A 26,129-nucleotide genomic window follows, 5' to 3' on the forward strand; every position below is an offset into this window, starting at 1 on the left:
GACAAACACCTGCGGACGTCCATCGGAGAATGGAGAATATTAATGGGCAGCATGTCTGTCGAAAACCTCCGTTGTGGAATAGTGCTGCTGCTACAGGATGACGCAGGTCCCCACGTCGCAAATTTTGCAACGCAAAAATTACTCCAGTTGAAGTGGGAGACGCCGGGCAGCCGCCCTGCAGTCCCGACCTCTGCCCGTGTGACCACCTGTAACCTCCCCCTCACTTACACACCCACCACACCTTCGGCCCTCAGAGAAGGCCCTGACGGGTCGACGAGGGCGCGCAGCAGGCAGCTGCGGACTCCTTCACGCACCAGCGAACGGTGATTTCGACCTGGTACGTCGTTGGGAAAGTTGCCTCAGAGCTCACCGCGATTTTGGGTGATTGGCACATCAATTCTGGACTCGGAGCCTTCGAGCGGAAACTTTTAGATCGCCCCTCACAGTAACGTAACACGGTAACCTGCTTTATCGACATACCTGGCGCTTTGCGCCGCTGGCCTCAAACTGTCTGTTGGACGGACAAGCAGTATCTACGACGGCAAAGTGCTTAGAAAAGTAATGCGCAGGCCAGTCCTGGCCAATGCGCGGCCACTGACCAAAGCTCCCTGTCGCCACTGGCGAAGCACCGTTGCCGCGGGCTTCGGTTCTCCGTTGCGTTTAAGCGGCGACGGCGGATGATGTTTCCAGGATTACCTTTCCCGCACCGACCGTGAAAAGCTATAATTTTCAACCTCCTCACGTTTTTTAAATAACCACTGTTCTAGTTAGCCGACGCGTAGGAACTACGTCGTAGCAGGTATGTCGTACAAAAACAGATAATAACAGAGGGTTATCAGAGTGACAAGGCATCCGCAGGTTAATCAAAGAGCTCACGAGGGGAACCGAGACGCTGGGATCACTGGTTTGCTTCAGACTTTGGACACCTCTAGAGGGCCACCAAAAAAACATCACGTGCAAGTAGTAAGGTGCAGTACCCTGGCAGTTCCGAGAAAATCGCAAGAGAAGTTTTACGCGTCTAGTATGTGAGTGACGTATCATGCGAAGGCGCCAGTTGCAAGAAGCTATTGTGGTCAAGCGATTAGCTTCCTTTAATAGAAAGTGGGTTGTGGACATGTAACGCTGGAAATGCATGTCCTCCTATTTCCATCTATTGTACTGTAAATTTTTTCCTTATTTTGTTACCTGAACATATGACATTTCTGTGTCTTTATATATTGTAATTGTTTTACTGTTTGTATATATATATTTATGCATTTATGTTGATGTATAATTGGTTGTTTTGTAAATATTATTTGTATTTTTACGCTGGGTCTTGCCTAGGGAAAACTATGCTATCGAACGAATACGTCGATAGGTCGTGTGGAGAACCAGAGTGTTTAGGATCTTTGGGAGTGTTAACTCTGCCGCGTGGAGCGCGGGCAGAGCGGAGGGTCTAGCGGGAGTAGCGAGTGGAGCAGGAGTGTTGTGTGACGCTCCCGCGAGTTGCCGCGCTTTCGGGGTTTGGCAGCATGTAATTGCGCTCGACTTGCGATGATAGTTTCTGATACGGTGTCGCGGACGGGAAGCATTAGCTGGCGCACATCAAGAGCCCGTTTCGTCTGGTGACCGTGTCGAGAAGAAGGCGCGCCAACATCCAGCTTCTGCAACAGCGACGGCCGACAATGAGTGACTGTCGCCACCTCCTCGATCGACGGCTTCAAACCTTCAATCAGCCAACAAGGAAGACTAAAAACACGTAAAGTTTTAGAACTGTATGGCAAACCTCAGCTTTTAAAACTGTTGCATCACAAAATTACAGCAACTTAGCATGAACCTTTGTTGCTCATTGTCCCAATTGTATTACCAAGCAGGGTCCCGTCCTTTTCCGGAATGAACCCGGGTGTCGAAATTCAAACGCCAGCATTAAAGTAATATTATTCCATTTCACTGCTTTAATTTCAAAGTTCAGTTAAAGTTTCATAGCTGGCTACAATATTTAGATTACACAAGCACAAATTAAGAGTGCGAGTTTTGTTACCATATTTTAGCTTACCTGTGACTGCAGCTCAGCTTGGTACGTACTAAATTTTACTATTGTTAATTGTTCAGAATCATTTAATTCAAGTTCAAAGTTAAGTCTCTTATTTCTAAATTGCGTAGATTCAAGTAGCTTTTGAAATGATTGTTGAGGTAGCCCAAGACTAACCTTATTTTATTGAATTTCGTAGTGCTTCAGAAACAAAGTTCACTATTAATTTCAGTCAGTAAATTAACTTTCAGTTTTCCGGTCTTATTAATTCTTTTGCTAAATTAAGTCAGAGTGTAGCGAAATTTATTACTTCTGGCAAACATTCAGTTCTCACACAACACGTGTCAACCTTCAGTTGCCACGCTTTTAGTGCTAATTATATGTGCATTAATGTTTCATTTTCAGTTATTATAGTAGTTGTCCATAGGACTGGCGACCGTAATTTTCCCTGAATCTCAAATATCTAATTAACGCCAATTGATTGTTAACGTAACGACCGCACATTTACTTTCTTTTCTCAAAATTAATTTCCACCAATTTCATTTGCATTTTTCCTTTCATTTAGATGTAACCCTTTCCTCCCTCTTTACTGACAAATTAACTTAGGTGACGATTGCTTTTCCCAAATTTCTATTAGGTACACGCGGTTTAATTTTTACTGTCATTAAGGTTGATAAGTGAGGGGGAGGTTACAGAAAAGACAACAGTTCGAACCTGACCACTTACTTTTTAATCTATATTCTTTTCATCCCTGGTCACATTATTTAATTTATGAGACATTTGAGAGGTAACATACTGATAAAACACACGTGCATTTTCATGACATTGTAGTGACTTCATATGTTATTTGACTATTTGCTATTTGTAACTGTGCTTGGAAAGCCCGAGTAAAACCTCGATAAATAATTATGTGAATGACATTATTCACAGTCAGTAACATAGTAAGTCGTAAGGTGCCCGATCACTAGAGTAATGTACAATTACTCGTCGGATATGCTCGCGACATCACACCCCGCGTCACTCGTTGATTCTCTACATGCCGCTACAGAGATCTTGCGTTGTAAGTTTTCTGTACGCAACTGCCCTGCCTCCAACACGTTTACAGCGCTTCCCACTTGCCACGTTATCCGCTGTATCGTTTGTATAAACTGTAAACAACGGCCCCAGCACACTCCGTTTATCTTTACATCTGTCGATTTTGTCCGCTTAAGAACCACGTCTTCAGTTCTGTATGCTACCAAGTCCTGAATTCAGTCACAAATCTAGTCTAGTGCTCGATAAACTCGTATTTTGTTCCATAAACTTCTCTGTGTCTCTCTGCATCTCTTTACAATTTGCACGCTACTTTGGTGGCATTGTCGTCGAACAAGCAAACTGTTCCTATCATTTGTTCGACGACTACTTTAGGTTAATTGTTAACATAAACTGTCCTACAACACTTCTTCGTGGCTTTGTACGGTTTGGCGCAGGAAGAGCTTTAATATATCGAGTTACACTGGATAATATTTGCTTCAACTCGTTTGCTCCAACTTTTTTTGTTTTTTTTCTTTCTTTCTTTTTTTACCATACCATCCTCTATTACCTTCCAAAGTGTGTCGACCTTTTTATTCCTGACTTGGCCACAATTTCCTCTGCTATACTCCGTATGCAGACCAGCTCGCCCCTGCGACGGTGTCGGTCGCTTCCCGGTTTTCTCCCGCAGGCGGTGGACGGCTCGCGCTCGGCAAAGATATCTGCTTCCTTTGTGAGGTCAGTTGACTCATCACGTGAGTGTTGCAGCTGTCACCAGGGATGAATCACGTGTAAGCTGCTGTCTTGGGCTATCTCTCTGCTTAGTAAGTCACCCGGACACCAAAAACCCTCAATCCCGATTAACCTGGCTGGAGCACTCGTACGAGAATGGTAAAGGCTCAAGCTGCTCAAGTGACGGGCAGAGATTTAATCAACCTGTCGCGCAAAACTTGCCGATTCGCTGATAAACGATTGTGTGCACTGTGCAATTACTCACAGCTTTCCGTCAGATACGGCACAACAACCGCTGCCACACGTTTACACCGGCAAACGCGGGCTGCCCCACCCTCAAGCACATTCCACTTTAAATGGGTCGAGACTCTGGTAGCGCTGTGGCTACGGCACTGATCTTCAAATCTCGTCCGGTTCTTCGAATCTGATTTTCGCGTCGTTGCACTAAATTGCATCAGGTGATCCCTGCAGTAACATCGCGGCCGATTCGTACTCCAAGAGTATTTGCGATAGTGCTGCTTTTTTGTTGCAGACGCTCAGTTGCAGCAGCCGCTGCGCCCCGCGTATTCTGCAGCTGACACCACTGTAGCAGGAGTGACTTCTGTTGCCTCAGTCGACTGTTCGTGATAAGTGAGTCTACTGCAACGCTCCCGATGTACGATTCCCGTGCTGAGCCTTACGCCTAACGACTGGCAGTTTTCTTTTTCACATTTGCGCCAAAACTGCACCTGCTCTGAGTGCTCGCTGCTGCGCACTTTGGCGCCCGAATGATGAAAATGAGGTGACGAGGAACTGCTCTTCCAAATAGCTGGAATACACACTGGGGTGCAAAACATACGGACGATAGTAACTTCCGCGTTATGTGCCACTGCCAAGAAACATAGCTCGATGGAACTTGGACCGTACACAGAAAGAACTGCTGTAGTTTAGTACAGAAGGTAGCTGAGAGAAATACGTAATGAGAACAACAGAAATGACAATTTTATTCAAAGGCAATAATACACTCAGATCACCACGATTCGTAACGGTCCCCTGGACATCACAAAAGGCGGGACACGGTGTGCGGTGGTCACGAACGGCAGTGCTCACATGCCGGTCGCAGGGTCGGTAAGGACTTCTTGTGGAGGGGCGCTGCGCTCCATCCCTCCACAGTTGCATGGAACGGTCAGACCCCTCCATTCACCGAGAATCCTCTCGTTTCGAGAGCTCCTCCCCTGAAGTGTTCGATGTGGTCGCGCATTGTCATCCTGAAAAAACGCACCCGAGGAAGGAATACAGTGTCACAATAACACAGACCAGTGAGTACCGTGCACAAAGATCTGGAGGTCAGCATACCCTCGCAACCTTATGCTTTCCCACATCATAACGCCTTGAGCAGCAAAACGGTGATGTTCGACACTGTTCCTGGGTGCATTAAGTGTACCCAGCTCTCGCCATATGAGGGTACATAATGCACCCAGGAACATAGTCGAACTTGATCGTTTCGGTGGTCCAGGTGTTATGGTATCCTGACACATAAGTTGCTTGGGCGAACTGACCTCCACATCTTGCAACACGGTAGCTCACTGGTCAACGTTACTGTGCCGTAGTTCACCTTCCCCGTGTGCATGTATTGAGGTGTGCCCTGAGCCCTGACTTCACTCCTGCGGATGACAATGTGTGATGTGTGACCGTATCGAACGGCGCAGGTGGAGCAGCTCTCGGAACGAGAGGATACTCGGCGCGGCGAATGCACTGGAAAGGCCGCGACGCCCCCCTGCTCAAATCCCAACGAGCCCGTTGGGGGGGGGGGGGGGGGGGGACGTACTGCAGCACGTGCACATGTTCCAAAAACCTTCCAGCAGTTTCCAGAATGAAATTTTCACTCTGCAGCGGAGTGTGCGCTGATATGAAACTTACTGGCAGATTAAGACTGTGTGCCGGACCGAGACTCGAACTCGGGACATTTGCCTTTCCCGGGCAAGTGCTCTACCAACTGAGCTACCCAAGCACGAGCCACGCGCCGTCCTCGTGGCTTCGCTTCTGCCAGTAGGTCCCGAGTTCGAGTATCGCTCTCGCACACAGTTTCAGTCTGCCAGAAATTTTCCTCCAGCAGTTGTCAACAGTGCTGGTGGAGTGGAGAAATGGAGCGCCCTACCAGAAGGGCTCCCTACCAACTCTGCCAGCGTGGGAGAACGTTCAGAGCATGCACTGCCATCTGCGGTGGTCACACACACTATTAAGAACATTTCGCCCTATTTGATACCCAGGGGGGCGTAATCAATCGCGGTGACTTCAGCATAATTACCTTCTTTGAATAAAAGTGTCATTTCTGTTCGTCTCATTACGTACTTATTTCAGCTACCTTCTGTACTATTCTGTACCAGATCTTTCTATGTGTGGTCCAATTTTCATCGAAGTATATTACCTGGCAGTAACACGTCGTGCGAAAGTTACTATCCTCCTTCAGTTTTGGACACCATTGTACTAACAGCAGTAAGATACTTACAGTGATAATATAATGGGAATATCCTTGAGAAAGGTTGAATCGCGAAATCTCTGTATGCTGAAGACAGAAAGAATAGAAAAAAAGTCATGGAATTATTTTAAATAATTGTCCGAGGAAATGTGTACACGGAACATATCAGATACTTCTTAAAAGTCAGTTTAAAGGGTGATTTAGTTAAACGGTTTGTGTCAGATCTTTCCTGAACAGTTTAAGATAGTGTGATTCTGTCTTCACTCAAATTGTGGAAAAACTCCTTACTAATGACGTACAATCGCTCTTCAGAGGCATGTTAATTACAGAGGTATCGGTATCAACATCGCTTTTTCAAACAGAACTATAGTAATTTCTGCTGCTAGTATCGTAGTTCTAAAGAGACTAATGGAACGGCGTTTCACTAGTCAAAATCGGGTACGTAGTTTAGGTGAAATTACAATATTTAGAACTTGAGATTCATTTCTTTTGAAATGGAAACGATTACAGTCTAATGAACAAAGTTAGTGTTGTGATACGGAACTGTTGCGTCAGGCTAATGGGCGCGCTCTAGAATCACGTAGCTAAGATGATCTGCTGACAAATGCAAGATAGAGGAGAAAACCTGAATTGCAAACTGGTGGTAACCAGACTTGGCTACAATGTGGCTGGATCTACATACCCTGGAAATATCTTACAATGTAAAAGCTGGTTCCTGAATCTCTGTTTTACCATTATATAATCTATCAGATACCTTTTAGTATCTCCAGGGTTCTTCCATATATACAACCTTCTTTCATGATTCTTGAACCAAGTGTTAGCTATGATTAAGTTGTGCTCTGTGCAAAATTCTACCAGGTGGCTTCCTCTTTCATATCTTAGCCCCAATCAATATTCACCTACTATGTTTCCTTCTCTCCCTTTTCCTACTCTTGAATTCCAGTCACCCATGACTATTAAATTTTCGTCTCCCTTCACTACCTGAATAATTTCTTTTATCTGATCATACATTTCATCAATTTCTTCGTCATCTGCAGAGCTAGTTGGCATATAAACTTGTACTACTGTAGTAGACGTGGGCTTCGTGTCTATCTTGGCCACAATAATGCGTTCACTATGCTGTTGGTAGTAGCTTACCCGTACCCCAATTTTTTTACTCATTATTAAACCTACTCCTGCATTACCCCTATTTGATTTTGTATTTATAACCCTGTATTCACCTGACCAAAAGTCTTGTTCCTCCTGCCACCGAACTTCACTAATTCGCACTATATCTAACTTTAACCTACCCATTTCCCCTTTTAAATTTTCTAACCTGCCTGCCCGATTAAGGGATCTGACATTCCACGCTCTGATCCGTAGAACGCCAGTATTCTTTCTCCTGATAACGACGACCTCTTGAGTAGTCCCCGCCCGGACATCCGAATGGGGGACTATTTTACCTCCGGAATATTTTACCCAAGAAGACGCCATCATCATTTAATCGTACAGTAAAGCTGCATGCCCTCGGGAAAAATTACGGCCGTAGTTTCCCCTTGCTTTCAGCCGTTCGCAGTACCAGCACAGCAAGGCCGTTTTGGTTATTGTTACAAGGCCAGACCAGTCAATCATCCAGACTGTTGCCCCTGCAACTACTGAAAAGGCTGCTGCCCCTCTTCAGGAACCACACGTTTGTCTGGCCTCTCAACAGATACCCCTCCGTAGTGGTTGCACCTACGGTACGGCTATTTGTATCGCAGAGGCACGCAAGCCTCCCCACCAATGACAAGGTCCTTGGTTCATGGGGGGGAATCTTCCTTTACTGAATGTTAAAATGTAACATGAAATGCAGGTAGAGATGAGGCATAAATGCCACAAGATGAGTAGCTTCCATAAGGTGAGCCGCCCCATCACTACTCCCTGTTGTGGCATGCTACATCATTTCCACTCGAGATACGCCGTTCCTGAAGAGACTCCTGGGGTGACTAGCGGTTTGCTGCGAGTGTGTATGTGGGGAATGGGGTCTCCTTTGCACTATTTCATTCAATTTCAGCATACCCTTTGCCCACAGCTAGGTGCTAATGTAAAACTAGTTGGGACTGTCTGCTGAAACAACAAGGACTGGCAGTACAATGCTAGGCAATTACCACATCACTGGCCAGCTGGAGGGACCCGAGTCGTAATGTCAGCGACATAGCAGAAAGGCAGAACCACTGCAGCCAGACCTGACGAAACCACAATAGTCCGGCCATAGCTGTCGGTTCTCTGATTCCTGTGGGAGGTTGCTCGTCCATACCACAACACATGAAATATTAGTTATTTCAATCTACTTAACTTGATACAATCCTTTGCTGCAGGAGTACTTGATAATTTACTACTGGCATTTGATATTAAAGCATCATCTGATGCACTAGTTAACAAACTCATTTCTTGAAGTACAATGTCAGCAAGTACAGGGTTATTACAAATGATTGAAGCGATTTCACAGCTCTACAATAAATTTATTATTTGAGATATTTTCACAATGCTTTGCACACACATACAAAAACTCAAAAAGGTTTTTTAGGCATTCACAAATGTTCGATGTGTGCCCCTTTAGTGATTCGGCAGACATCAAGCCAATAATCAATTTCCTTTCACACACGGTGCAGCATGTCCCCATCAATGAGTTCGAAAGCGTCGTTGATGCGAGCTCGCAGTTCTGGCACGTTTCTTGGTAGAGGAGGTTTAAACACTCAATCTTTCACATAACCCCACATAAAGAAATCGCATGGGGTTAAGTCGGGAGAGCGTGGAGGCCATGGCATGAATTTCTGATCATGATCTCCACCACGACCGATCCATCAGTTTTCCAATCTCCTGTTTAAGAAATGCCGAACATCATGATGGAAGTGCGGTGGAGCACCATCCTGTTGAAAGATGAAGTCGGCGCTGTCGGTCTCCAGTTGTGGCATGAGCCAATTTTCCAGCATGTCCAGATACACGTGTCCTGTAACGTTTTTTCAGAAGAAAAAGGGGCCGTAAACTTTAAACCGTGAGATTGCACAAAACACGTTAACTTTTGGTGAACTGCGAATTTGCTGCACGAATGCGTGAGGATTCTCTACCGCCCAGATTCGCACATTGTGTCTGTTCACTTCACCATTAAGAAAAAATGTTGCTTCATCACTGAAAACAAGTTTCGCACTGAACGCATCCTCTTCCATTAGCTGTTGCAACCGCGCCGAAAATTCAAAGCGTTTGACTTTGTAATCGGGTGTCAAGGCTTGTAGCAATTGTAAACGGTAAGGCTTCTGCTTTAGCCTTTTCCGTAAGATTTTCCAAACCGTCGGCTGTGGTACGTTTAGCTCCCTGCTTGCTTTATTCGTCGACTTCCGCGGGCTACGCGTGAAACTTGCCCGGACGCGTTCAACCGTTTCTTCGCTCACTCCAGGCCGACCCGTTGATTTCCCCTTACAGAGGCATCCAGAAGCTTTAAACTGCGCATACCATCGCCGTATGGAGTTAGCAGTTGGTGGATCTTTGTTGAACTTCGTCCTGAAGTGTCGTTGCACTGTTATGACTGACTGATGTGAGTGCATTTCAAGCACGACATACGTTTTCTCGGCTCCTGTCGCCATTTTGTCTCACTGCGCTCTCGAGCGCTCTGGCGGCAGAAACCTGAAGTGCGGCTTCAGCCGAACAAAACTTTATGAGTTTTTCTACGTATCTGTAGCGTGTCGTGACCATATGTCAATGAATGGAGCTACAGTGAATTTATGAAATCGCTTCAATCATTTGTAATAGCCCTGTACATGTACTTCGGAGACTTGACAAACACTGGTCCTACTCATTGATGTTGACTGCTTCAACTGAGATCACGAACTGGGGCAGGGCGCTTCTATACTTGGCTCTTTATTGACCTCCATGTGAGAACACTGCTGCACTAAGAGAGACGATCAGTTTTCTTCAGCCTCTCCTATATGCTGTTGCGGTGTACAGTGAGACATTGTTAATGTCTGTGGTATTGATATGTGTGGCTGACTTTCGGTAAGTGGGTAAGTGTTTAACGTCCCATCGACATCGAAGGCTTAAGGGACGGAGCAAAAGCTCGGATTCTTTCAAGGATGAGGAAGGAAAACGGCCACGCCCCTTTCAAAGGAACCATCCTGGGATTCACCTGGAGCGATTTGGGGAAATCGTGGAAACCCTAACTCTGAATAGCGAGACAGCTATTTGAACTGTTGTCCTCCTGAATGCAAGTCCTGTGTACTAACGACTGCACCACATCGCTCGGTCGTTGACTTTGGTGTGGCGCCGTGATCTTCGAACGATACCACAGCTTATGTGATAGAAACCGATGCTGTAGCGGAACACGGACAACCCGATCCCATAGACGTACGTCATTTTTCACCAAAGGTTTCGCAGTCCCGAGGGGAAGCCCTCAACAGCCTACGTGCCTGTGGGCAGACCAGTCACCGTCGTTGGACTCTGTCTCTGCCGGCTCCTGCTGGCTGCTTGCACCAAGTCCGATGCTGAGCAACAGGCGCCCTCCAAACGGCTGGCCATCTGGGGGCCTACTTCAGCTGCTGCTGGCCTCCTTCCCTGGTGGTCTACAGTTCGATACCAGGGCCGTGCAGCTCCTCTCTCTCTGTCTCTGATTGTGTTGGCAGCCACTGCTGCTGCTGCTGCTGCTGTGGGTGGACACACAGGGTCTGCGGCGTGATCCTGTCTGCCTGCGCGCGTTACATCCTGGACTGCAAGCCACACTCTGGTCTGGATCACAGGCCGCTGCTCGCTGCTGCTGTCTGCGTCCTTCCAGAACCGCTGCCGTCATCACCAGCGACCGTTCGGCACTGCAAGCTGCCAGGCTTTCCGCTGAACGCCGTGCCTCCTGACAGGTCGTATTCAGCTTACATCCTGGGGTGTTTACTTCTCCAAGTCTCGTCACGATTGCTGGTTCTCGTTGAAGCTCAAACAATGAAGTTCTTATGACAACATGTCTCGAGACTGCCACGGCTTCCACCCACAGCTCCGCTGTTACCACATCCAGGATGTTGGATTGTTGGCCTCCTGACCTGTGATGACCAGCTTCCAACACCCACCATGGAGGCCATCACCGTGGCCTCTATAGTGCATTTAATAATGACTGATCGTACGGTCCTGAATACTATGTTTAACAGTTTGATTTTTAAATGCTTCCATTACGCAGCTAGATATTTTGTACATAAAGGCGAATGGCCGTGATTAAGCACAGAAAGAAAACCGATAGTCTACGTGCCGACTCGGCGCGCTGTCCAGGGAGCTACACTATGTGATCAAAAGTATCCGGACACCTGGCTGAAAATGACTTACAAGTTTGTGACGGCCTCCATCGGTAATGCTGAAATTCAGTATGGTGCTGGCCCACCCTTAGCCTTGATGACAGCCTCCACTCTCGCAGGCATACGTTCAATCAGGTGCTGGAAGGTTTCTTGGGGAATGGCAGCCCATTCTTCACGGAGCGCTGCGCTGAGGAGAGGTATCGATGTCGGTCGGTGAGGCCTGGCACGAAGTCGGCGTTCCAAAACAGCCCAGAGGTGATCTTTATAATTCAGGTCAGGACTCTGTGCAGGCCAGTCCTTTATAGAGATGTTATTGTCGTGTAAGCACTCCGCCACAGGCTAAGCGTTAATTGTGATGGTCTGGATAGATGTCTGCCTATTACACATTACGACGCTCTTCAACGTTCGGCGGTCTCTGTCAGTCAACAGACGAGGCCAGCCTGTACGCTTTTGTGCTATACGTATCCCTTCACGTTTCCACTTCACTATCACATCAGAAACAGTGGACCTAGGGATGTTTAGGAGTGCGAAAAACTCGCGTACAGACGTATGACACAAGTGACACCCATCACCTGACCACGTTCGAAGTCCGTGAGTTCTGCGAAGTGCACAATTCTACTCTTTCACGATCTCTGATGGCTACTGAGGTCGCTGATAGGGGGTACCTGACAGTAGGTGGCAGCACAATGCACCTTACATGAAAAATGTATGTTTTTTGGTGTGACTGGATACTTTGGATCACACAGTGTTTACACGTCTACGGGTGCTCACAGAGAACGCTCACTAGCCTACTAGTCAAGGCGCAGCAGTGGCACCACGGGTAGGGCGACGTGCGTCCTCCCTCATCTCCGTAGTCTTTCTCACACGATTTTACAGAAACTATTCATAAAAAAAATTGATTTTTACCTTACTTATAGCTTTATACGTCAGCTTCACGATGCAGTACCCATCACCTCGCTAATGGTCATACTTACTGTGATATTTGCAGTTAATTAAGACGCTGAGCGTTATTCGAAAGAGTTTACAATGAAAAATATATTGTCGTATGGTTAACATGTGGAACTTTCTTATCTAATCTTCGTTGATCCATTATGGATCGTAGGACGACGGCTGGCATGAATTCCTTGATGCAATAATTTACCAACAGCCGTATGTGTTGTAGATATTTATTTTATTTTATGGACTTCTATGTGCTACCAGTGTTAGTCTGTGTCGCCTGGCCACCAAGAGCTGTTGCATAACGATTTGATTCACGGATCCAGTTATACGGCTCCTTCCGTGTATAGCGATTTTACGACTATGACGAGTGGGGCCTGAAGATGGCATCAATGTAATGCCGAAACTGGTAGCACATACAAGTTCATAAAATAAAATAAATTTCTACAATACATAGGGCTGTTGGTAGAATATTGCACCAAGAAGACTTTCTTATCCACGTCGATATAGCAGAAGCTACAGTTGTCATTTAATTTTTTTTTCAATTCAGTACTGTAACTCCTAAAAGCCATGGAAAGCTAGTGCAAAGGTAGTTGACTATATGAAAATAAACGTGAAATTTCTTCTCTTGTTTTACAACAAGCCGACACAATGAAGGTTTCCGTATAGTATTGACCTCTCTGGTCGCCTATTGCTTGTTTCATGAGGCACTGTTTCAAGATACTGTCGCAAAAGCTATTCCGAGGTAAGTTTGTGCGGTTTATACCTTGTTTTGGCAAAAAAAGCAAAATTTAACGTGTCAGTTAAATAAATGTATGCACCACTCAAAACTCGCCACTGATGACACTTCTCTGCAGAAAAAAATGTTAACAAATCAGATGAAAATAAATCGCCAATTCTGTTGCAGTTGTGGGGGAATTCTGTAACCAAGTGTTCATTTAATAATGAATAGCCGGAACTGAAACTTACCGAAGGATTTTCTTCCTACACCCAGTTATATTTTTCATATGAAAAAGTACAGCAAATAACGTACCATCTTTCTGTTCCCATCCCTGTACGAAGTGAGGGAGTGAACCTTCTTACTAGAAATATCTTTTAATTCAACTGTGATATTGACTTCGACGAACAGTTGGCAAGATTTTGCAGTCGTCAATGTGTTCACAGCTTCAGGATTACGAAAAATTTTTATTATGTTACTTCTACTGTGCATAAAAAATGCAGCATTGCTCTGTTAGTAATAATAAACTTGGTGCCTGTGTATCTGTGGATAACAAGGTCACAAAAGATGATAGTCATTACTTTATGAACCGATTGATACCGCTCATTAAGCTTAAAATACATTATAAATATATAAATCTACCTTTAATGCATCAAAAGACTATTTAGGTGAAGAAGTTCACCACTTCACTCTGAATGAGGATAGGAACGAAAGGATCGAACGCTGTTTGCTGCGAATTATTTTCATATTTCTTAGATGAAGAACAGGGAGAAAATCGTTTGTTAAGTCTCCCATCCAGTCGTTCACTATTAAAAGTGCGATGGGTTACAGAATTCTGCAGAAGTTGCAACAGAATTGGTGACACAAAGGAATCAGAGACATCTGCTGCGAGTGGGCATTGAGTTATACCTGCATCTCCTGCTTACGAGGTGCATTCAAGTTCTAAGGCATCCGATTTTTTTTTCTAATTAACTACTCACCCGAAATCGATGAAACTGGCGTTACCTCTCGACGTAATCGCCCTGCAGACGTACACATTTTTCACAACGCTGACGCCATGATTCCATGCCAGCGGCGAAGGCTTCTTTAGGAGTCTGTTTTGACCACTGGAAAATCGCTGAGGCAATAGCAGCACGGCTGGTGAATGTGCGGCCACGGAGAGTGTCTTTCATTGTTGGAAAAAGCCAAAAGTCACTAGGAGCTAGGTCAGGTGAGTAGGGAGCATGAGGAGTCACTTCAAAGTTGTTATCACGAAGAAGCTGTTGCGTAACGTTAGCTCGATGTGCGGGTGAAACAGCACATGCGCAGCCCTTCCCGGACGTTTTTGTTGCAGTGCAGGAAGGAATTTGTTCTTCAAAACATTTTCGTAGGATGCACCTGTTACCGTAGTGCCCTTTGGAACGCAATGGGTAAGGATTACGCCCTCGCTGTCCCAGAACACGGACACCATCATTTTTTCAGCACTGGCCGTTACCCGAAATTTTTATGGTGGCGGTGAATCTGTGTGCTTCCATTGAGCTGACTGGCGCTTTGTTTCTGGATTTAAAAATGGCATCCACGTCTCATCGATTGTCACAACCGACGAAAAGAAAGACCCATTCGTGCTGTCACTGGGCGTCAACATTGCTTGGCAACATGCCACACGGGCAGCCGTGTGGTCGTCCGTCAGCATTCGTGGCACCCACCTGGATGACACTTTTCGCATTTTCAGGTCGTCATGCAGGATTGTGTGCACAGAACCCACAGAAATGCCAACTCTGGAGGCGATCTGTTCAACAGTCATTCAGCGATCCCGCAAAACAATTCTCTCCACTTTCTCGATCATGTCGTCAGACCGGCTTGTGCGAGCCCGAGGTTGTTTCGGTTTGTTGTCACACGATGTTCTGCCTTCATTAAACTGTCGCACCCACGAACGCACTTTCGACACATCCATAACTCCATCACCACATGTCTCCTTCAACTGTCGATGAATTTCAGTTGGTTTCACACCACGCAAATTCAGAAAACGAATGATTGCACGCTGTTCAAGTAAGGAAAACGTCGCCATTTTAAGTATTTAAAACAGTTCTCATTCTCGCCGCTGGCGGTAAAATTCCATCTGCCGTTCGATGCTGCCATCTCTGGGACGTATTGACAATGAACGCGCCCTCATTTTAAAACAATGCGCATGTTTCTATCTCTTTCCAGTCCGGAGAAAAAAATCGGAGGCCTTAGAACTTGAATACACCTCGTACTAGGCAGAGATGCTCTGGCTAAAATTCTCAACTTAGCTAGTTACTACTAATGTCGTGTCCCTGCCCATTATTCTCATTAATCGCGCCGATTCCCGTAACCGTCCGAACCTGAGGTGCATCTGCACTGAAGAGATCATTGGCCGTCTTCACCTTAATTATATATAAGTGGTGTCTGTTCTTTTGGATACGTGCACAAGGATAAAGTGACTAGATGGAGAGATGAGGGCATCGAACAAGTAACGTAGTATTTAAGGAGAGATGCAAATCTAATAATAGTGAGGGATAAAATGTTACAGCAGGGGAAGGAACAGAATACAGAGTTACAGGAGAATACAGACTCAGTAATGACAGTAAGAGAAGAGAAACAATCCTTGAGTTATGCAGTAAGTTTAAGCTAGCAATAGTAAGTATACTGTTCAAGAATCAAAGAGAAAAATGTATTCTTGGAAAGACCTAGAGACACTGGAAGTCAACAGCTTGACAGCATTAATGTGAGACAAACATTGGACTGTAAGGCTTACCTCGGAATAGATATAGCTCTAAATCACGACTTAATAATGACAAAGAGTAGACTGAAGTTTAAGAGAACCATCAGGAGAAATCAATACGTAAGAAAGTGGGACAGTCAAGTATTGAGGAGTGGTAATCGTTTGAAGTTATCCAAGACTGTAGGCACAGTGGTAAGTATATATGTGGAGCAGAGATGAATGATGAATCAGTCTAGTGACAATATGGTCCACGAATTCGGAAATCCACTGACATAACTGACTTTGAAAAAGCTGGGTGATTGTACGAGGCCCAGTCACCGCCTATGTACAACATCGACGTCCACTAGGCTGGCACTTGGACGGGTGACCATCCAGGCCGCCACGCGCTGTTGCCATTTTTGGGGGTGCACTCAGCCTCGTGATGCCAATTGAGGAGCTACTCGACCGATTAGTGGCTGCTGCAGTCAAAGAAAACCACCGTAACGGCGGGGAGAGTGGTGTGCTGACCACACGCCCCTCCTGCCGCGTCCTCATCTGAGGACGACATGGCGGTTGGATGGTCCCGATGGGCCACTCGTGGCCTGAAGGCGGAGTGCAAAGTCCACTAGCCACTCACAGATGGCAGTGCGTATCAAGTGTGTCAGGGGACGCAGAAAGCAGAGCAGTCGTTGTTGTAATGCGACAAAAAGTGATTTATCTGACATTTAAAAGGGCTTTATCGTTGGCTTTCGGGCCAAGGGTGGAAGCATTTCCGAAATGAGTAAGTTTGTGAACAGTTTGTGTGCTCTCGTGGCTAAAGTATACTGTGCGTGGCAAAATGGCGCTATCCAAAACAGGAGCCGATGCAATTGTGATGTGCCACGGCCGTAGATGACAGAGGTGAACGACGCCTGCGGATATCTATGCGGACGAATAGACGTTCGACTTTTCAGAAACTGACTGTCCAGACGAACCGAGGGGCTACAAACAGTGTCTGCCCAGCGACAGGTCAGCGGGGGGGTTGCTGTGTACGGCCCTCTGCAGCAAGCGCCTGGCTCCCATGGTGACTGCTGTTCAACAGAGACAAAAGCTGCAATTTGCACGTCATTATCGCAACTGGAAATAACGTTCGATAACTTAAAATAGTGCAAAATATTTGATATTCTCTGAAAAAATTGTACAAACTACGGGAAAAGATGCGTAATAACGAGGGTGGTTTGAAACATTCTAGGAATCACCACGAGAGGTCAGCGCTAGCGCAACGAGTTGTTCACGTGATACTCATTGCACTGTTGCCTGTAAACACGTGCCACGTCAGTGCTCTCGGAAGAGAGCTGGGGCGGTGAGGTGGTTCTGTTGTTGTTCCCGCTTAGTGATTTCAGAAGAAGGAAAAAATCGAGATTCGAGCAGTGATTAAGTACTTCGTAAAGAAAGGTATGAAAGCAAAGCACATTCATATCGATTTCCATAATACACTGGGGGACTCTGCTGCTTCATATTCAACTGTTGCAGGGTGGACAAATGAATTTAAATTTGGTCGGGAGAACTTAGATGATGATCGCCCAGTGATCGGCCAAGATGTGTCGCTAATTGAGAAATCATTGCAAAAGTGCTCAAAATGGTCATGGAGAACCGCCGATTGAAAGTGCATGAAATTACTCACGCTTGCCAGATGTCATACGAAAGGGTATATCACTTTTTAACTGAAGAATTAAAATGAAAATATTATCTGCAAGATGGGTGCCGCGACTCTTGACGCTATATCAAAAACGCATGAGAATGGACATTTCGGAACAATGTTTGGCCCGTTTTAGGAGAAACGAACAAGATTTTTTTGCGCCGGCTTGTGGCCATAGATGAAACTTGGGTGGACTACTATACCTCAGAGACAAAACAACATCAAAAGCAGTGGAAACATGCTGATTCTCCGCCACCAAAGAAAGCAAAGACAATTCCTTCGGCGGGAAGGATCATGGCATCAGTGTTCTGGGATTCGAAGGGGATTCTGTTTGTAGATTATCTCTCAACTGGGCAAACAATCACTGGAGAATACTCTGCTAACCTCCTGGACAAATTGCAACGAAAGATACGCCAAAAGAAGGCCAGGTTTAGCAAGGAAGAAAGTCATCTTCCATCAAGACAATGCATGCCCGCACACATGTGCCACCGCCACGGAAAAATTGCACAAACTAAAATATGATTTGTTGCCACACCCGCCTTATTCATCTGATATGGCTCTGTCAGACTTCCACTCTTCCCAAAACTGATTTTTTTTTTTTTTGAAGGAAAGAGATTCACTTCAAACGAAGAATTGATAGCCGGAGTTGACAACTATTTTGCAGGCCTGGAGGAAACACATTTTTGAGATGGGATCAAGGCACTGGAACATCGTTGGCCCAAGTGCATTAATCTACAAGGAGACTACATTGAAAAATAAAAGAAGTTTCAGTGATGCAAGTACTTTTTTTCTATTCCGTTCTGAGAATTTACTAGAACTAAGAGCAGCCAATGAGAGTAGAGGACCATGAGAGAGGTATCTGGTGAAAAATGGCGTAAGGCAGGGATGGAGTCTTGCTCACCTATTCTTCATACTGTACGTTGAAGAAGCAATGACGGAATTAAGGGAAAGGTTGTACAGTGTGACTGAAATTCAGGGTGGAAGGATATAGATATTATGATTCATTGATGGCAAGGCTATCCACAGTTATTTATTCAAGTCAGAAAGAAATACAATAAAAGTTAATTACCATTAAAAACAAATGAAAGAAATAATTATGAAACTACACTACTGGTGATCAAAATCTTGCAACTTCATTTGTGCTCGGAGTTGCAAGCAGAAGATCTTCTACGCAAGATGCAGGGCATAGTTGGTAATCCAGTACGCACTCCATGGTCTGTGGTTGGTGGTGTCCACAGCGAAATGGCATTTCTGCAGATTAACCCTGGGTCTTCCAACTCCAGAACGAAGGCAGCTGAGCTGCCTCCACAAGATCCAATTCCATTCTTACCCAGATGGGAGGGTGTCCGAAGGGAGAGGCCAGGCAGAGTTACTCTCAATTCGAGAAATCCACACTTGTTTTCTTGCTGTAGCTGCTGTTGTTTAAGACAGAAGTGGTCTTGAGGAAACTTCTTCTGGACTTCAATCTTGGGCTGCTGGAATGTGTCCATGTAATGAATGGTTTTCTTGATGAGCATGGTTTGTTCTCACTGCATTTGAAACTACTTTATGACGAATATCTGGTTGTGCTATGCCAGCAAGTTGGTAGTTTCCTTACAAATGTGATATGTTTCAGACAACCTGTAATAAGCCTACAGATTTCGTTTAGTGTTTGCATGGGTGCATTTGTACCACAATGGGCATGCATACTCTGCAGCACAGTAACAAATTGCTAGTGTTATCGTTCTCAGGATTCTACTAGTAATCTAGCGAAGGTTATGATTTCTGGCTTCCACCTTCATTCTAGTATTCTTACAATGCTGCATGTACATCAACGTACGATCCAGAGTAACTCCCAGATATTTTGAATATGGCCTATTTATTAGCTGTATCCCTTGCCATGTGATGTTAAGTATGTGACGGGCCTGATTGTACTAAAGATGAAACACGCACAGTTGTGATTTAACTAGGATTGAACGAAGCTGATTGTTAGAGTAACAGGCGCTCAAATCTTTCAATGTGTCTGTCAGGTGAGCCTCAACATCTTCAAACGATTTCCCTTAACTCGTTAAGGCCAGATAATTGACATAAAGGAAACCACTTGTGTTCGCTGGTAGTGGTTGGTCATTGGTATGGATGTTGAATAACATTGGTGAACGAACAATTCTCAGCTGTAAGACATTTCTTTGTCATATCCATCAATTACACTGATCCTTGAAATCCACATAAAATCTTCTATTTTGGAGCAAATTTTGAGTAAGTTTAGTGATGGCATAAGAGTACAAAATTTTAGTGACTGGGGAGAAATCGCAAAGGGAGTTCCAAAGGGATCAATTTTGCGTCCACTTCTATTCCTTAAATGTGTGAATGACCTTCCACTTAACACTGAACAGGCAGAATTGGCACTTTTTCCAGAGGATATTAATGTTATAATAAATCCTGTTAGAGAGGAAGCAGCAGATGAGATTGTGAATGATATTTTCCAGAAAATTATAAAATGGTTCTCAGAAAATGTACCCTCCATCAGTTTTGAAAAAAAAAACACACTTAATTCAGTTCTGTACATACAACAAATATGTCCATACCAGTAATGGATGTAGTACATGAGCAGGATCAGCAAATAGTATAAGAATGCTTCAAATATTTGGATGTACATATTGATGAAAACATCAGCTGGAATAAGCATGTTACTAAGCTCCTCAGACAATTAAGTTCAACTATTTTTTGCTCTTCGTTAGTTGCTGATCTTGGAAACAAACGAATTAACCTTCTGATATATTTGGCATATTTCCACTCAATAAGTACTTTAGAATAATTTTCAGGGGTAGAAAACCACTTAGAAACAAAGGACTGACTGCACAAAAGCGAGCAGTATGATAAATATGTGGTGTCCACTCACAGACGTCATATGGGAAGCTCTTCAATGAGCTAGGCATTTTAACCGTGCCATCACAATACATATACTCGCAAATGAAATTCATCATAAATAATCCATCACAATTTGAGAAGAACAGGGATTTTTATAAAAGACATCATATTTACACCAGTGACTGTAACACTTTCTTTATTTCACGATTGCAATTTCGACCTCATGCCATTATCAAGTGCAGATTTTTGTGGCTTTACGCCATGTCAACTTAAAATGAGCTGACACATTTATATCTCGTTGTCATTACTATTAAATACATTCGTGACACTGTTACATATTGCGAGTGTGATGTTCACACTTAAAACACTACAGGGAAAATGACCTTTATTACCCATTACACAGGTAACATTCGTTTTAGTTTTTTGATTATGACTCTTGTTTTATACTGAATTTGTTCACCTGAGTCCAAAAATACCCTTCGTTTTGTCCGATCACATATAGTTCTTTTATAATTTTAGTATTTGTAACTGTTATTAAAAACGCAATATGCGCTATGAAACAAACACAAATATTTTTTTAAAAGCCAAAATCCAGTTCGAAGCAATTAATTTTGAGTTCCTGTGTCTTTGCAGACCAAAGTATTACAGAGGACACTGCAGCAGATGGCAGCACTTTCCACTGTTGCAGTGGTGGAAATCAGATAAAGTTACTCAACTAGTGCTGAGCAAGAGCATCTAGAAAAGTGTTTCAGTGGACTATTTTGTTTACACTTGTTACTGAGCTGTAACCAAGCAGAGCAGAAAGTGTTTGAAAAATTCAGGTATATTTTTTAGATCTGTGGACCTTTTATGACCGCCAACCAGTGAGGGAACATAATCTCATTCATTAAAAACGTTTATTTTGCTTATAATGGAACGAAACTGGGTGATCAGGAAAAATCATGGGCCCCGTCGTAGTGTGTGTAGCGCTTATGTTGGGGATATAAGGAAATGGTCAAATGGAAAATTGAAGTCCCTTAGTTTTGGAGTTCCAATGATGTGTCTTTCACCAAAGAACCGCCTGGATGGCTGTTACTTGTATATTTGAAAAGTAAAAGGTCTACATGAAAAACAAAATAAGGAATGATTTATCCTGACTTGGAATCTGCTAGATTCTGGTGTTCCTGTAACTATCCTTCCCAAGAATATTCAGATACATCATTCCAAATGAAGTTGTACAGGAGATGAGCATTCTGAAAAGTCTGATTTGGCAGATGTGCAAGATATGTTCAAACCTTTCACGTAACTTGAGCAAAACGACTTGGTCAGAGTTTTAAGTCTCCCAAAGGATACTTCAGGTCTCATAGCTCCAAGGTTGAAAGAAAAGAACTTAATAGTTTCGGGAACAACTGTAACATTCTACAGACACAGAGAGAAAGACTTATAACAATATTTTAGGTAAGAAGACTCTTTAGTACTCTATCACCAACATTTCAAACCTCATTAAAAGTTAGGAGCTGAGTACAAAACAGTTGACTAGAGACACTTCATTGAGTCAGAATCGCAAGCTAGTACTCGAAACAGTAAACTACAGTGAACGTCAGTGGATGATCTGTGGTGATTAGACGGTTTTGTTGATGTTATTAAGACGATAACAGGGTGTTGCAAGTACCCATGTTATATTTGTGAATGGGACTGCCGAGATAGAAACAACCATCAGACAACACGAGAATGGCCTCAAAGTATTGTACTTACCCTAGGATCCAAAAATCTCGTCGAGAAATGATTAGCAGATCCTCATAAAATTCCGCTACTACTTTTGCGTATTAAATTGGAGCTAATGAAGCAATTTACAAAGACAATGGATAAAAGTAACAACTGTTTTATATACCTAACTAACAAGTTCCATGCACCCTCAGAGGCAAAAGTCAAAGTGGTTACTTGTAAATCTGCAGCTCAAGGAACCACGTAGAGATAAAACTTTTGAAGAATGTATGACGATTCAAGGAAAAGAAACTTGGATCGGTTTCAGGGAAGTGGTTTAGCAGTTCTTGAGAAATAAGAAAGACACAAACTATATGGAATATGTCAACAACATGCTGGAAAAATATAAAGCCTTAGGATGCAACTTGAGTCTGAAAGTACACTTCCGCCACCCACCTTTAGACAAGTTTCCGAAATACCTCGGGCCAGTGAGTGAAGAACAGGGTGGGAGGTTTCACCAAGACATTAAAGAAATGGAAAGAACATATCAGGGATGATGGAGTACATCCATAAAGGTCATTGCTGGTTGCTGCAACGTGATAGTCTTATACAACACAAGAGAACATGTAGCACAAGAAGTTTCTCATACAGCTGACTTGTTCACGTAAGAAAACAAAGGGATTGAATTTGGCGTTTCCTTCTTTGAATTTTATATGTTACAGTAAGTCTTGACTTAATGTATTTTTTTTATTTTTGTTCATAAACTCTGCCTCTTCTATGAAAAAAGTGCACTATCAATATATTTCATTCGTGTTTAGTACATTATATTGGAAGTATAGCTCATACGAAATGCAGAATTGCAACTTTAAAGCATGATGTAAAGTTTTATCTTAAGTATATTTTGTAAGAATTCTGATGTGATATATGAAAAAGGAATTCTATTATGTTAATCAAACGTCTTCAACTTACAAAATAACTTATTGGATTTCAGAAAGGTCTCCAATTCTTTTTTGATGACCTGCGTTGTTAAAGCTGACAATGGCTCAGAGAGGATTGCATATGCAGCAACAAATTTTTTTGTCATTTGCTCAGTACTATAAAGTGTCTGACATATAGCAAAGCAACTTTTAATGCAACGTAAAATAATTTCTCTTGGACAATTCATTTCGTTCCACTGACAAATCACTATTTAAAAACTGGTAGCCAGTAGAAAACAAAAAAAATTGTTTTTAAATATAGTTACATGAGTAGGACTGAAAAGATGTGTTCATTAATATTAACACTTATCGTGTATACAGATCCTATAAACTGACTCGTTCCACATAATTTCGATAAATGAACCGTTCAAATGATCTATGGAACTAACTACTACTTAGTATCAGGTAGGTCTGTGGCAATGCAGTGTGATTGACAGTATCACAAGAAAACGTCAGGAGCTGTTGGATGGGAATGAACGCTCTGCTGCACAATGTGTGAAGTGGAAGTAAACCAAATAAAGACGAAACTAATGAGGTTAGCGCAGAACTTAACATGATAATTGAGGACACATTGAAAGTAAAATAACGCATGCAGGGCGAAGCAAGGAGAATATAATAAGCAGACTAGCACAAGCAAAAAGGACATTCCTCGGTAAACGAAGATCAGACAAGAGGCTTAATTTGACGAAGAAGCACCCGACAATGTACGTCTGGGGCACAGTGTTTTACGGAAGTGAATACTGGATGGTGGAGAAGCCCGGAAAGAACATAATCGAACCATTTGAGACGGTGTTACAGAAAGATGCTGAAACTCAAACGAACGATAAGACAAGGGATGAGTAAGTTATCCAGTGAATCGGTGGTAGTGGTGGTAACTTCCTAAGGGACCAAACTGCTGACGTCATCGGTCCGTAGGCTTACTCACTACATAATCTAACTTAATCTAGCTTACGCTAAGGACAACACACACACACCCATGCCCGAGGGAGGACTCGAACCTCCGACGGAGTGAGCCGCGCGAACCATGGCAAGGCGGCCCATACCGCGCGTCTATCCCGCGCGGCTAGAATCGGCGCGGAAAGGAAAATATGCAAAACACAGACTATGAGGAGGAACAGGTTGACAGGCTGAAGAGGAGTGGAAGTTTTGGCGAACTGCATGAAACTGATGACTCAACAACTTACTAAATCTCATTTTACAAATGTATTTACACCCACAATAGCGTTCTATCTTCTATATTCCATGCAGTCAAAGAAAATAGATAATAAGAAACGTCGTCCAAAAATTAAAGGGAGTGGCAATCGGTTGGCGACAGATTTGGTTAGTAACTATTGCAGTGCTTAATTTCTAAACGCACCTCTTCAACCATACAACCTCCCCCGTCCTGTCCCTGCCATTAACAAAGACAAGTTTCAATTTTTGAAAATTTATGATAAGACTTATAATGAGAAATCATTTTTAGATAATACTGCCTTGAAATTCAGGTTTCTAAAACATAAGGTCTTATAATGAAAATTATGAAACCACAAGATTTAATACAAAGGCTATATGTATCGATCACAGCTTCGGATCGAAGCTCAACTTATCTTTGTTATACTGTAGATGTCTGAGGCTGCTGGCAGTCGTAAGTAAGAAGACAGTCAACACCAATGTTATCGATCTGTAACGATCACAACTTCGGAACTAAACTCAACTTATCTCGAGGTACGCTCCACAGACGGTACCTCGGTCCATGCCGCTGCTCATCACATCACATCAGTCACTAGCTGTCAAGTTCACGGGTGCCACGAAGCGGAAAATTGTAGTTACGTTGCTTTTAACAGACATGTACTATTGTAAATCTCAGTTGGCGACTTTTCCCAGTGAGTTAAAAAGACATCCCCGGAACGTACCGGAACGCCGTTCTGGCCGAAATTAAGCCCTGATCCCAAGAAGTACCAATGCTACACAACGTGTCGTGATACCGTAGTATGAACAACGAACAGAGGACGTCTTAAAAACCACCCAAGTCCGCCTGAAAGTCGTGGGGCCACATCCTTAAGTGCCCTGCAACGTGTAGTGGCTGGTATCCCGTGTCAAGGTTTTGGAAGAATGTCCCACGATCGACTTGATGGAGCAGGACTATTATCACGCAAGGAATCCACTGCACAGGATCACCTCTGGCTCTTCGCAACGGTTTTACACGTCACCGGGTGACTTAAGAATGGTTATCGGTGGTTTAATAACTATAAATTGACGATGTATAGATTCATTTTCTTTAATAAGGTTCACTGCTGGTAGATATCTAGCTTTTTTAAAAAAAAAAATTGTTTGTCGGAACTTGAGCTCCTTATGTGTCCACAAAGCGTGTTCTTTGGCGTAACAGCTGTTCCTCGTGGTTGAGCTGCCTGTTAACATTAACGTCTTTTCACAGTCCTCGGTGCAGACTTCCTTTTCCTGACGTAAGTACGAGGGGCGTTCAATAAATTAACCAACAATTTTTTCCTCTCGGCCAATTTCGGTCGGAAAAATGCGGGATTCGTTGTGGGGCAGCATGGAATATTCTCGCCTCAGCCGCTGTAGATTCGTGAAGTTCCGATACGTGGAGGACCTGTGTGTAGCCTAGAAGATGGCGTCTGTAATGGACGTGCGTTCCAAGCACAGCGCTGTCAGTCCCCTCTTTTTACACTCCTGGAAATTGAAATAAGAACACCGTGAATTCATTGTCCCAGGAAGGGGAAACTTTATTGACACATTCCTGGGGACAGATACATCACATGATCACGCTGACAGAACCACAGGCACATAGACACAGGCAACAGAGCATGCACAATGTCGGCACTAGTACAGTGTATATCCACCTTTCGCAGCAATGCAGGCTGCTATTCTCCCATGGAGACGATCGTAGAGATGCTGGATGTAGTCCTGTGGAACGGCTTGCCATGCCATTTCCACCTGGCGCCTCAGTTGGACCAGCGTTCGTGCTGGACGTGCAGACCGCGTGAGACGACGCTTCATCCAGTCCCAAACATGCTCAATGGGGGACAGATCCGGAGATCTTGCTGGCCAGGGTAGTTGACTTACACCTTCTAGAGCACGTTGGGTGGCACGGGATA

Source organism: Schistocerca cancellata, chromosome 7 (genome assembly GCF_023864275.1).
Source record: "Schistocerca cancellata isolate TAMUIC-IGC-003103 chromosome 7, iqSchCanc2.1, whole genome shotgun sequence".
Lineage (NCBI taxonomy): Eukaryota > Metazoa > Arthropoda > Insecta > Orthoptera > Acrididae > Schistocerca > Schistocerca cancellata.